At 42.3% G+C, this 10542-nt stretch overlaps 1 pseudogene; it reads right to left on the bottom strand.

Moving 5' to 3' along the window:
* Positions 1-881: 881 nt before the first annotated feature.
* On the bottom strand, positions 882-1844 carry LOC131903885 (vomeronasal type-1 receptor 4-like; annotated as a pseudogene).
* Positions 1845-10542: the final 8698 nt, after the last annotated feature.

Here is a 10542-nt window from a genome sequence, read left to right as displayed (position 1 = left end):
ATCTGTTTCCATGGCATTAAAATACATGAACCTTTGCAGTTGCTCCTGTCAAGTGCTGTTTGATAACATCCAATTCTGTATGGCTTTCAAGAAATGCAGATACTGACATAATAGAAATAGAGCAAGAAGTAAATTAGATTTAACAAGATAATCACCAAACATATCATGGAAACATGGATATAGTTGGTTTTGTTAGTCAGTTTATCATGGTAACAGTAAGTTTTATTTTAGGAATCTAAAATTTAGATTTATATTTATTACTTAGCTTTTGTAGATCATATATTGTGGGGGCCAACCAACACCCCCACATTTCCCCAGAGTGTTCTTGAATGGGAGCAGCAGGAAATATTAGATAGAAGGATTTAGAGTGTGGAGATAAACAGATAGAAAATACAGGATAACCTTGCGAGGGTCTGGAACCTATTCCATCTGGCCCTGACTGTCTCTGCCCTAGGGTATTTATAGAAATGCCAAGGGGTAGAGCAAAAGACCTCCCCCCAGTGCAGCCAATTGCAGACCATCTCAGAAACCTGCACTCAGGCCTGTGGTCTAATTATCCTCTCTATGCAGACCTGCTGGGTAAAGCCAATAGGAAATTTAAAAACGGGCTCCCACAGCATATATCACTAACAACTTCACAAATACCTTGCATGAAAACAGCAACAATAGGGTAAACACAATCTGAGAGAGAGTTTTTATGCACTTTCTTAAACACAGGTTCATTAAAGCACATACAACCATTACAACACCAAGGTTTATGCGTGCACACCAAAGTTCTTACATGGTGACTTCCCACAATGTGCATAACATTCTGAGGTATGAAGGATTAATTAAGAAACATGCAGAGACTTTCAGTTCATGTTTTTAATCATACCAGAGTCTTATGAATTTCTCATCCAGGGAACACAGTGGCTGGATGCTAGAGAATAGAGGGTCATGAGCAGAAAAGGACTCATAGCTGGGAAACACCCATAAATGACTATGGATGTATTTACTAGGAACTGGCTAAGATTATGCAAGAAGACCAGGAGCAATTGAAAGAGGCAGGTGATTATACAAAAGAAAATAAAAGATGGTTTTGAAGAAGGATGGTTTTGATAGACGTGGACTCAGTAGAATATCTAGGGGAAGTTTTGGTCCTAGGAATGTGTTGCAACCTCTGCTTGTGCCTGTACAAGGTGAGAACAGTTGATATGCTGGGCCAGGCCATGAGGCCCACACATAGAGTGGGAGAGATGAATACAGCATGCAAAATTTGATCAGATTTTGTCAAGAGAAGCAGAGCAGAAGCCAAAGTCTTGTATACTTGTCAGGCTTCTGTCTCCCAATTTTCCAGTCATGTAGAGGAGATTATAAGTACTCATGAGGATGTTCAGAAGGCAACAAAAGCATAGGAAGAAGCCAATGGGCTTAAATGATTTGCCTTTAGATTCTGCTCACCTGCCATCAATGTTGCTGATGTTGATAGCCTGGAAGAAATTCATGAAGCTGCAGAAGCAAATACATGTACCCCTGCTGAATTTGTGAAGGTAGAAAAGAAGCTTACATCCAAATTCACTTATAGAAACTTTCAACCCAAAAGCTGCCATGGTCTGGGGCACTCCTTTACACAGCAAAGTTAAGAAATTGACTACAATCAAATAGTTCCGAATCCAGTCTGTGGAGTTCAGCTTGTACCTTGTCAAGTAAAGCAGTAAGTAATTGTAGAAGACAGAAGAATTGCTCAGAAGCCCAAATGTAGTCCATGATAAGAAGATCACTCCTAGAACTAGATTCCTGCCAGTCATCCTGTCATTTCCTGACTTCTGAACCCATCGATCATGCAGGTGAAGATGAGGCATAGGCTGAATGTCTGTCCCAACAAAAGTGCCCATTCTCAATCTAAAAATGCTCCACTAGAAATAATGGGAAGGCTGGTGGGGGAGCAGGAGGAGAGAAGAGAGAGGGTGATCTGCGATTGGTACATAAAATGAATAAAAAATTTCTCAATAAAGAAAAAATAAATTATTATTTGTAATGTTGGTAAGATTTGAAGATGTTTATGTGTGTTTTAAAGCATGTACCTTTCACACAGAGCTGCCTTAGTGGCAGCAGACTTGATAACTCCTGCACTCTTCAGTCTGTGAGGAGAGTAGAAAAGTGACTTTACCAAGCCTAGAGAAACTGACTTTGGTAGAGGGAGGTTAGGCTGTGTATACTCATGCTCTGACTATAGGTACAACAGGGCTTGAACCTGGATGAATGGCCATAGAAAAAGCATTCAGAGTTACTGTGAACTTACCTGACAGTTGCTTAGGTGGCTTCATAAAACACAGCAGTGCAGTACTTCCTTTGTTCCTACACATAGCTGCTCACCCTACAATGATGCTTATTTGAAATGTCTGTTGTATCATGCATACACATGAACTTAATGTCTATTTTTCAGGTCAATATAAATTATGAGTGAATATTTCCAGCAGCTAAAAAGACAATATACTGTAGTAGTAACTTGCTCCATAGTGCATCATGTCCAACCTTAATATAATGCCTCTTTACCTGAATGGTTTCAGAAAAACTTTCCTGGCTCCATGTGAGGGTCATAGGCATAATGTGTCACAGAACTCTTAAAAAATGCCATGCCTTTTAAACCAAAAAACATGAATGCATTTTATAATATTGTGTGTGATAGAAACAGTCTTTCATATTCTCCAATCACACACATAAATCTGATGAATATCCACAGAATATAAAAATTTTGGCTATCTATACAAGAATATAGAAAATTCCAAATTACAAGATGTACATGAAACATTGTGTGAAAATGAAAGTTATTTCTCTAAACTGGGAAGAGTTCAAATGTGGATTTCATTAGACTGTTGTTTATGATCACTTCCAGTTCATAGATGAGATTTTAAGATGTCAAAAAGTCTTCCACATCCCCATTCTCTATGTCCAATCTCAACACTTTCAAATTCTTTTTTTTTTTTTTTTTGGTTTTTTGAGACAGAGTTTCTCTGTGTAGCTTTGTGCCTTTCCTGGATCTCATTCTGTAGACCAGGCTGGCCTTGAACTCACAAAGATCCGCCTCTGCCTCCCAAGTGCTGGGATTAAAGGCATGCGCCACCACCGCCCGGCTCACCTTCAAATTCTTACACCTCTGTAGCTTAACTATTCCACAAGAATTCAATATTTGGAAAACTGACCACAGGACACAACTCTGACAGCTGGAATCAGATAGACAGCCTTTCTTTTATTTACATTTACAGAGAAAATGACCTGAGGGATACAGCACTCTGCATATTTATAGAAGAGATTAAAACACTTTCTCTATTATTTTATTTTGCCAAAATTTTTGTAAAAACACATTTCCAATAACACATAGACAGTCACTCTTTGAATAATTCCATTAATCTTAGAAATTAATTTTAGTTTTTATTCCAAGTGCAAAACCATCACACACACTGCCATCACAATATGAATATATTTCATGATTCTTGTAATGCTAGTTAAATGGAATACTATTAACAAAATATTGTGTTTCCATGTGTTCTTTGTTTTGTTACACTTTTGTACAACTTAAAACATTTAATTAGCAAATACTGCATATGAAAAGGGTACAATGAGAAGGTTTGTGAATATTGTATTCTAATCCCTACATTCACATTTAGTCTTACATCTATCAAAACTCACAGTTATCACTGGGCATATGAGGACTAGGGACAACAAAATACATCATTTATCATGGTTCAGTAAACAGTACAGGTTATTAACAACATTCACCCTCCTCTGTTATGCTAACTCAGACTCTTTATAACTGAAAGATTAAATCATTTTAGGAGGTTGGGAGATTACCTTACACCACAATTTTCTTTACTACATGAGTCCTGTCACTGTAGAACATACAAAAAATTGCAGAATTCAGCAATGCAGAGGGTTTAGAACCCAGATCTTTCTGCTGGCTTAACCTATTCCTTAAGAGTGTCTCTCATTGCTTGATAGTTCCTACATCCACACATGTTCAAGTCACAGTCTCCTTTTGATAAAGTCACTTACCCGTACTCTTGACACAGAATTTCACTTACAAACTCTACTCACACACTGCAATATGAAGAAGAGAGCACTAGATCTTTTCTGGGTAATGGATCCCACTTCCATGGTCTCTCTGCCCAGGATGTTTGGCATAGGGATGCAGCCAGTGCCTGATATATGGCTGTGTGATTCTGTGACCTCCCCTCCCCTCAGACCTACTGATAGACCCCAGACCCAGGGTACTACCTTCTCAAGTGGGCGCCCCAAAAATCCAGACTCCGGTTCAGTTGATGCAAACAGCAAGAGGTTTATTGATGCAGCTGTACAGTCAGGACACTCTTGTCCTGAGAGCAAGAGTCACCTCCTACTGCAGCCAAATAGGTACTTTAAAAAGAAAAACCCACAAAAGCTACATGATTACAATTCCCATACAATTTTGTTTTGATTGATTTATGTCTAGGGGCCAATTTCACAAGATCATGGCCTGATCACAGGGTGGATACAGTCACATCCACATGCACATTCTTCTCAAAACCTCAAGGGGGGGTATCAGGATGGGAGTGAGAGTTACATAAAGGTTACAGTGGTCTTTCCTGGAACACTCGCAGTTATCCCAGGCATAGGTGAGCACATCTCTTAATAGAAATCTCTTTACATTGTTACATTGTGGCAAGGGTGTTTGAGTAATGGTTGAGTCAGCTTGCCCTTGGAACTAGATTTTTATTTCCTCATTTTCCTGGGGCTTGGGGGGTGTAAGCCTGAAGGGTTAGGGTCTTTCACTACAATTATCAACTCACCTGTGGAGGAAGAAAGTATGCAGCAGTGTGGAGCCAAGAACTTTTCTAGGGTGTCCTTTGGGTATATTCTTCAAAAATCAAATAAAAAGTTCTTGCCAGAGTCCTTTAAGAGGATACTGCAGAGACTGTGAGGCTCTGGTCTGTACAGGAATATCAGGTGCCCCAGCCAGCGGGGTGTCAATGGGGGCAACCCAACCCTGGGAGAGAATGAAAGGGATGGGGAGACTATGGTGATATTTTATTTGTATTAAAATGTTATTTATATGTTAATAAATAAAGTTGCCCGGGGGTCAGAGCTATTAGCAAGCCATAGGAAAGCAGGGCAGTGGTGGTGTATACTTGTAATCCCAGCACTTGGTAGGCAGAGCTGGGTAAGTCTCTGTGTGTTCACGGATACAGCCATTATTGGATACACATGCCTTTAATCTCAATACCAAGCATGGAAAACCTGGAGGCCTATACAGACAGGCCGTGACAAGGCAGTCATGTGGTTGGGTTTACAACCAATGAGAAGGCAGAACAGGAACTCTATGAAAAGACTTTAACACAGGGGTAGCTCTGGTTCGGAGAGGTAGGACCACCGCAGGAGGAAGGGTAAGGTTTTAGCTCTTAGCTCTGACCTCTTGGCTTTCTTCTTTGCATTGGTTCTGTGTTTCTTATTTAATAAGAAGGTTGGTTACATCTACAGGAGACACGAGAGAAGACAGCAAGACAGTGTTCTGATCAAGCTGCAAATTTTATTCTCCAAACAGCAAGGCTTATATAGCATGGGAGAGAGCAGGAAGGAGGGAAGGGGTACACAACGTGCCATACATGCAGGTGAAGGGGGGCACATGCAGATGAAGGACTACATGCAAGTCGTGAGGCTGCTAGGTGAATAAGGTCACTGGTCAGGGCCCATTGTTCTGTTGCTATGCTACCTGACCTGTTCTTTATCTTTGGGGGAATCTGTTTTAGGGCCTGTGGCTTTTTCGCTGGCCTAGCTAGTACTTTTCGATGGTTCATGTTTGGTCCCTTCATCTTCCCCTTCTATCCGTACAGCAAAACAAAGAAAGGAGACACAAATGTTTTTGCTGTGATGGGGGAGGGGTGACAGAGGCTCTATCCCTGATAAGTTCCATTGTTAACAGTCAGTCCATATAGGCATCCTCACCTGTCTTGAAGGAAGCTGGAACAATGCAGTTTTTTACAGGGGGCAGGTTTGAATCTAGTAGAAAAGAGTATAGGGTCTGCATAACCACTGTGCAATAGAGCATGTCATCCAAGTCACCCAGGATGGTGGAGCACTTTAGTCTCCCTGCCTTCTGTAGTCCCGGCTGCACCCTCAATCCTCTATGCAGTGGGCTCCAGGTCTCTCTCAGGCACAGGTGCATCCTCTCCTGAACAGAGGAGCCTGTGCTGATACAGTCTTTATCTGGTTCATTGAGACCACAATCCTGGAGATCGAGGCAATGGTAATGAACCTGAATTTGTTTTGCTTAAAGTTCGGCCAGCTGACCGCGCACAAGTTGAGACAAGGCCCAAGGGCCGAATGTCAAGACAAGAATGAAGCCAACCAAGGGCCCCAGAAGGGATAGCAGGAGGGTGGTTAACCAGGGAGATGCAGAAAACCAATTTTGGAACCAGCCTAGCTCTTGATCTCCTTTTTTTTTTGTCCTTTTCTAAGCCTTTGAGGACTTTGGCCATGCTATCCCTTGCTACTTCTGTGTGATCAATATAAAAGCAGCACTCTTCCTTAAGAGCAGCACACAGACCTCCTTGCTGTAAAAAGAGGAGATTGAGCCCTCGGCAGTTTTGGAGGACTACCTCTGAAAGGGAGGTGAGGGAGGATTCAAGGGTGGAAATGCCTCGCTCAAGCTGTGCTATGTCTTCATCTATGAAAATTCCAAGCTCTGAATAATGTTGGTTAGATAAAACCAGGGAAGCTATGCCTGTAGTGGCCCCTGCAGCCCCGAACCCCCAGGAGGACAGCCACAGTAAAAGCAGTCACGGGTTCCCTTTTTGAGCGATGGGGGGGCTAGAGGGCAGCCATCTCTGCCAGAGTCTTCCTTCCTGTCTTCCTGAGAATTGATCTGAGGAATAATAGGTTAGCCTAGGGATAATTTGGGAGTAGATAAAACAACAAAAACCAGCGGGAGGGAATAATCAATCTGAAAAGAGGCTTGGGAGGACATGGCTCTGGCGATTAGTGACAGGGCCTTATGGGTAGCCAGGGCCAATTGACAGGGGGAGGTGAGTTCACTAGGGCCCTGAAGAATGTCATAGAGGGGTAGAAGATCAGTGGTAGGGAGATTTAAGTATGGTCAAAGCCATTGAATGTCCCTGAGAAGTTTTTGAAAATCATTAAGGGTGGTAAGGTTATCTGTGTGCAACTGGATGCCCAGGACCAACGATTGGAATGCAATTCAAAACCCAGGTAACTAAAGGGCGTGGAGCACTGGATCTTTTCAGGGGCAAGCTGTAAGCCAACAGCACAAAGGGCCTGTGACTGATCTTGGAAGGTTGCTTCTAGGATGAGGGAGCTAGAGGTAGCCAAAAGAAGGTCATCCACGTAATGTAAGATATAAGTAGAGGGCCATTTTTGGTGTATGGGATCGACTGCCTGAGACATGAACTTATAGCAGAGAGTCGGGCTATTTGCCACTCCCTGGGGTAAGATGCGCCAATGAAAGCAGAGCATAGGGCCCTGAAAATTAACCTGAGGGAGGCTAAAGACAAAATAAGCTCAATCATTGGTGGTCAGCATTGGGAGCACCAGCGGCGAACCTGCAGGGGCCTCAACAACTGGGGCACAAAAGTGGGCAGTGGGAGGGGGAGGTCCTTTGGATCCTGAGGATATCATTAACAAGGTTCTAATAGGAAAATGTTACAACAGCGACTTTGTCTGGGCCAAAGACGTGGTAGTAGTCAGTAAGGCAGTCGCCCACCCTTTCCCAGTGTTTTTCATCAATCATCCCTTCTTGGGGAAACCAGGGACAACAGTCCTCTAAGTGACTAAAGAATTTGTTGAGGTCTTTTTTATGAACACTTATCCCTCTTGTCTTGAGGGCCTCTTTAAAGCCCTTAATGAAAAGATCATGGGAAGAACTTCCCTGTATCATGGTTAAGCCTAAGTTTAGACTAACCTCGTCCTTCCCACTCTCCTCCGGATTGTCAAGGAAGGTCATTGAGTTGGGCAGTCTCAACAGGTGATCAGCAAAAATATCTCCACCAGATGTCTGGACTTTCCTGGAGAAGGACGTTCAACTCCCAATGAGGCGAGGGTCGAGCCACCATGTTGGGAGCCAGTTGCCATGGTCAGCTGGGTGTCAACGGGGGCGACCCACCTGTGGGAGAGAATGAAAGGGATGGGGAGACACAAGAGGAAAACAGCAAGACAGTGTTCTGATCAAGCTGCAAATTTTATTCTCCTCAGCAAGGCTTATATAGCATGAGAGGGAGCATGAAGGAGGGAAGGGTTGCACTCCATGCCCTACGTGCAGGTGAAGGGGGGGTGCAGATGAAGGACTACATGCAAGTCGTGATTCTGCTGTGGCTTTTTCGCTGGCCTAGCTTGTACTTTTCCATGGTTCATGTTTGGTCCCTGACAATCAGGGACATGCTGTGTCTTCTGTGAGTTATCAGGAAATATTTAGTTTCAGCAAGTCAATTACTATCATGTAGCTGTTTATGTCTCACTGTGTTCCTTGCCTCTGTGTTTTGCTATATGTCCCATTATTTAGTCATTTCCTATCTATTCTCCAGTGAGGATCACCATCACTTTAGTGAAGAAAGGTAAATAAATGAGAAAAATGTCAGGGAAAGAATTCTATTTACCTGATATAGACTCTTTTAAATGTGTATGGCTTTTTGGAATTTCTTATAAGACACTAAAGTGATTCACACAAGACAGTTATTGGCCACCACACCAATTAAGCCAATTAAAATTTGTTTTTATTGATGACCAGAACAAGAAGTGTACATTCAGGGTACTGTGGCCATAGATTTCTTTTGTTGATCCTTGGTTTAATTTCTTGTGTGTAGTAGCTGCTTTCAGAAAGCTGTGGTCTGTGACTATTGCCAATAGGCTTTTTCATTCAGGTGTACTATGATCATCCCTTATCATCAGGGAATCAAATACAGGTAACCACAGCCTGGAAATTGTAGGCCTGAAATAAGGTGCTGAATGAGAACAATGACCTACTTATTCCACTGCTAAACACATAAAGATAATGGCCACAATAGAAAGGACACTAAGTTCTTTGGTGATATTATGTACCACTATAAAGCTTGTGCTTTGTGGTGTCTTCCTGTATGCTGTGAATATGTGTTGCTCTGACTATTTGATAAATAAAGCTGCATTGGCCTATGGCAAGGCAGCTTAGAAGGAGGCAGAATCCAGGAGATAGACAGGAAGAGAAAGGCAGTGGTAGAAGAGACACCAGCCTGCTGCCCAAGGGACAAAATGCCAGTAGACTACTAAAGCCACAGAACATGTGGCAACACATAGATTATAGAAATGGGTTAATTTAAGATATAAGAGCTAGCTAGCAAGAAGCCTCCCATAGGGCATAAGTTTGTAAATAATATTAAGCCTCTGAATGATTATTTTATAAGTATCTGCAGGACATGGGTGGGAAAGATTTGTCCTGCCCACAAGGCTGGGAAAGACCAGAGTAAACTTCCAGCTACAAGCTTGTCTTGAGGATCAGAGGACAGAGCCAGCCACTAGATTTGACATAGAGGCCAGACAGTGGTGGCATACACACTTAATTCTTTCAGTTGGGAGGCAGAGATCTGTCTGGATCTCTGTGACTTCAAGGCCACACTGAGCTACATGAGAGAAACAGAGCCAGACAGTAGTTGTACATATTTTTAATCCCTGCACTTGTGATCTATTTTCTTTGATTGGGTAACATACACACCTTTAATCACAGGAAGTAATATGACAGGACACAGAAAGGTATATGAGGCGAGTATGCTTCCCATTACTGGGATTAATGGGGTATGTGTGTGTGTGCCACCACTGCCTGGCTGTTTCCAGTGTGCCTTGAACTCACAGAGATCCCGACAGATCTCTGCCTCTCAAGTGACAGGATTAAAGGTGTGTGCCACCAATGTCTGGCTTCTATGTCTAATCTAGTGACTATTTTTTTCTCTGATCCCCAGATAAGTTTATCTGGGTATACAATATATCACCACAAAGTTCATTGAAAATATAGCAGAGCTGTGAACACTTCTTGATTGAAGAAGTTCTGGAATGCCATAGGACTCTCTCCTCTGATTCCAGAGTTTCCCTTCTTACTCCCCAACAGCTGCAACTAATCTTGAGAGTATATAAGATATAGAAGGTGAGACAGAATGTGGAACTCCATGAAAAATCTTCTGTCAGATATTCATCCATGATGTAAAGGCAGATGGCACTGACGAGGCTCTTTGTTGTCACCCACCCTTTACCCATGTTTCTGTAATGGAGCCTAACAAACTTACAGGATCATAAATTTCTACCTGTGTGTAATTCAAATGTTGATCTGTATCAGTACAATGGCCAAATGTGTGACACTGTAGAGCCAATGACAATCTTCTGTAGAGTGATTTCATAGCCATTGTTGTACTAGGGAAAGCATCCAACTGAGGCTGTATCATACAAGAATGTAGCACCCATACGGACAAACAAATTGTGTATCCTTTTACATATATTTTGTGGTTGGATGCCTTGCTGCTAAGACAGTGATTAAAAAGTGGCTGTGCCTTTTTT

This window comes from Peromyscus eremicus, chromosome 1 (genome assembly GCF_949786415.1).
Source record: "Peromyscus eremicus chromosome 1, PerEre_H2_v1, whole genome shotgun sequence".
Classification (NCBI taxonomy): Eukaryota; Metazoa; Chordata; class Mammalia; order Rodentia; family Cricetidae; genus Peromyscus; species Peromyscus eremicus.
This window is presented reverse-complemented; position numbering and strand designations above follow the sequence as displayed.